This window comes from Oryzias melastigma, linkage group LG7 (genome assembly GCF_002922805.2).
Source record: "Oryzias melastigma strain HK-1 linkage group LG7, ASM292280v2, whole genome shotgun sequence".
NCBI classification, from domain to species: domain Eukaryota; kingdom Metazoa; phylum Chordata; class Actinopteri; order Beloniformes; family Adrianichthyidae; genus Oryzias; species Oryzias melastigma.
In genome coordinates this window covers 30,102,911-30,106,870 of record NC_050518.1, presented here as the reverse complement: position 1 = coordinate 30,106,870, position 3,960 = coordinate 30,102,911, and the positions used below count along the sequence as shown (strand labels likewise).

Below are 3,960 nucleotides of genomic sequence, written 5' to 3'. Positions count from 1 at the left end.
GCATGAAAGACACGTCTAATTATTGCATATGGAGAGAAAATAGACTCACTCTGATTTGTGCGTGCGTAATTCTTGATTTGAGCATAAATGGGATCTGTGCGTTCATATTCTTGATTCGTGCATGCATAATTCTGCCTAAAGCTGCCTTTTAAAAAACAAATGCACTGGCAGTTACAGGCAACACCGGCCCGTTTGGATCTGCAATAGTTTACTGCAGATCGAAAGTGCTCTTTTCTGGAAAATATTCTTATTTTTAAAAGGATTAGTGTTTTAAAAACACTTATTTAGACCTCTTTTATATTAATCATCGGGAATAACTTTTAAGCAAGTGGGAAAATGTCAAGTTTTTACTGGATATTATTCACAATGAAGTTTAAAACGGCTGATAAGAAAACTCTGATTAATGAGCATTCTAGTAGTATGTAAACGCATCACTCACAGACTCACGAACTTATGCACAAACGTATAATATGAGTTTCAAATCCAGAATTATGCATGCACGGATCAAGAACACACACGCACATCCTATCTACGCTCAAATCAAGAATTACACATCTCATTTCAGAGTGAGTCTATTTTCTCTCCATATGCGATAATTAGACGTGTCTTTCATGCTAGCTAGCATTAGCCCAAATGAAAGTGACACGGTATTCAGTCTTTGTCTTTATGACCTGAATGTAATAATGAAAATCAAACAATACCAGGAATAGTACACAGAGATTTGCTAAACTGAAACAAGTGGTCTCATTTTAAACTGGAAATACATCACACATCTCCGTGCATAGATTCCATTCTCTCAATTTCATCCCTATATGGATACATTCTCTTAACTGCATTTGGCCTAAATAACTGATGACAGATAACATGAAATGAATCCTGATTGTAGTGTGGAGAGAAATGCTCCCTATAAATGGAGAAAATAAGCTCCAGAACATTTGTTATGACTAGAAAGCTGTATTACACTGTAAAAAATGTCAGTAATATTTACAAAAAAACAGAACAGAAAAAAGAAAATGGCAGTTTAATTAGCAGGTAACTTCCTGAAATTCATAAATGTTCAAAACAAGTAATTTTTTTACATATTTGTTCTGTATAAAACACATCATTATTTAGTTAACAAATTGTCCACAGTATTTTGTACATGTAAATGTCCTTACTAATATTTTAACAGTGACTGCATGAAAAAATATATGGTTTTTAGTGGTAAATTATAAAAATTTAATTTGTATCAATAAGATCCTTCGAAAATATTTTCTTATTAAAAAAGCTGTTTTTATTAAATTACTGTTAAAACAATGCATGACAATAGCAGAAACAGGAAGCAGAAAGTAAAGAACTTGAAGGTTGAAGCTTTTAAAGTTCAGGTGACTGAACTCTGCTGGTCTTTCAATAAAAGTCATTTAAAAGTTCAGTCAATTCAAAGTTTAAAACCAATAAATTATTTTAAATCCATGGTAAAAGCAGGTGTTTGTTTGAAGCAGTGAAGTTTCAAATGGGACGCTCAGGTGATCTGTGGGAGGGGCCTAGGCTTCCACCTGCTCCTCCTCCGGGAGGGGCTCAGTCCTCCTTCCCCGTGTGGACTGAGAGGGAGCTCAGTTTGCGTGCAGCTGCTGCGGGACGGGGCCCGTAGACAGGAAGACAGCGACAGACACCGGCCGTCCACGCGCGTGCGCTTGCGTGACCAAAGCAGAGGAGCGGCCAGCCCCCCCTCCCTCCCGAACAGGTGAGAANNATTGTATTAAAGTCGCACGCCGTATTCCAGAGAGGGCTCACTTGACAGCAGTTTAGCGAGAGCGTGCTGGCTTGACACCAGTAAAACGTTGGTTCATAACCCAGATCAGCTCCTAGAATCTCAGTGTTTTTAAATCTCTCCAGAGTTTTGAAGCTGAACGCGACCTTATCTTCTCATTTTGTCCTCATTAATATTTAACTGACTTGAGGCGCATGGATGAAGTGTGAGCGCTGAGTTTGCCCTGAAGTCACACAAACTGGAAGACATGCACAACCGCAGCGACTGTGCAAATAGTAAATGTGGTTTAAAAGCATTCTTTTCAAGAAGATCCTCCTCTGGAAGCATGCAAATACCTTTTCTAACTCAAAGTGATCATTAAAACTCTAAAATCACAACTGTCGTGTGTCTGTCTACACAGGAAATATTCAAGTTCAAACTAACCTCCTGGAGGATCTAAGGGCAGAAATTTTTACTTTTGGAAATAGTTTCTTGTAAAAGGTTATTACTAAAAAAATCTAAGAAATCAAACATTTTGAAGAAAAGTGTGTTTGCACTTTTTTATTTATTAAAAGTCAAAACACTTTTAATGTGATTGCTTCATTTAAAGCGGCTAGTGTCCTTTACTAAACACAAATAACATAGGAGTAATATTTAGTTCAACTCTGTGAAGTTACATTTGTGCACAACTATAATATTGTGACACAAAAATAACTTCATAAATGTATCTAAGCTAAGACAAAAAGAAGCTAAGAATACAATCAAACTGAAGTTAAAAATCAAATAAAAGAACACAATACACTGTAGATATATGGATTTTTAAAGAGGTCAGCATTAATTGGCAATTAACAAATAAATATTAATGCTTTAAACACATTGACAGACATAAATATGTAGGCGCTCCGTCTATGGTTGACCTAAACGTTTGTGTGAACCAAACATGTAAATGGAGTCGGGTCAGAACTTTGACATTCACTTTAAAAAGTAAGAAACACCAACGTTGTGCATTTGTTCCCTTTAAACACACTTTTCTGATGTGAAAAAACTTACTTTTGGAATCTTTGTGGGTTTTGTTTTTTTAATTAAACTTAGAGTCAGAGTATCAAAATAATTAAAATCAGGGCCTATTTAGGAAACACTGGCTAGGGTTTCCATGCCAACCATGACATGGGGAATCTCTGACTCCGCCCATACTTTTTTTTTTAACCGTGAGTGCCCACTGTCCAGGCACGGCTATTACAAATACAGCTGATATAATAGAGGGTGGTGTTTTCTCTTTTCTCTCACACTTGAATCACCACTGTCCCGTTCTGGAGTCCAGTGGGCGGGGCTTTATACTCACCTATGTTAGGCGGGGCAGGGGCCAGTTCTGTTTATGGCCCCAGAAGGAGTTGTTCTTTTGGGCCAAATGGACGGCCCGATTGCTGTGTTGTGAGTGGGACGTTTCAGGTGTTGTGAACTATAGTCTCTCCTAAAATGACGTGTTTCTTATGGGCCTGTCTTTTTTAAATCAGCTATTCAGCTATTATCATTAGTCTACGGGCACAGCAGTGGAGGAGTCATGATGTGGGCTTGTGTTGCACTTACAGGTCTGGGGCGTCTCTCAGTCCCTGTTTTCCTGAACTGTCTCACAGCTAAAGCTCAGTGATCCCGTTCAGATCTGAAACAGAACGACTTTCAAAACTATTAAGGAGTGAGTCAGAGTTTTCTCAACCTGGTGCTTTGCTGTAATGACCTGCAGCTTGGTTGAATATTATGTGTGCTTGGAGGTTCAGGTTTTCCTAGATCCTTTAAGGCTTAGCGTGACTTTGATCAGGTCAACTGTCTGCTCTTATATTTGTCCAGCCTGAAGAGTCACGAGGGTCAGAGCGGACAGAGCAGAGCTCTAAAGGCCCACTTCCATCATCGTTTGATCTACTGTATAAGTGCTCTTTTAATTATGATTATGTCGTTTTTAGCCCAAATGAAAAACTGTCTAGTTTTCAAGGACATAGTTTCTGCAGAGTGACTGCTGGGGATTGAGCAGCCATGCCTACAGTGGCCCTGACTATCAAATCACTCGGCACAAAAATTTTTTAGAGATAATTCTAAAGGCAAAAACAACTAATAATGAAACAATATTACATTTTAGAAAACACAATTACAGACGCCAAAATGTAAAAAATATTTTGAAAAACAAAAAGAATTTTTTTGACGGATGATGATATCCACTATCACTGAAATTATGGACA

At 37.9% G+C, this 3,960-nt stretch overlaps 1 protein-coding gene across 1 annotated transcript in view; it reads left to right on the top strand.

The window, feature by feature from the left end:
- Positions 1 to 1,529: 1,529 nt before the first annotated feature.
- lamb2l (laminin, beta 2-like) overlaps positions 1,530 to 3,960 on the top strand; it is a gene marked incomplete at its 3' end in the record, with an annotated part of 79,388 nt that continues 76,957 nt past the window's right edge. Inside the window, 1 exon segment of the mRNA XM_024292502.2 lies at positions 1,530 to 1,723.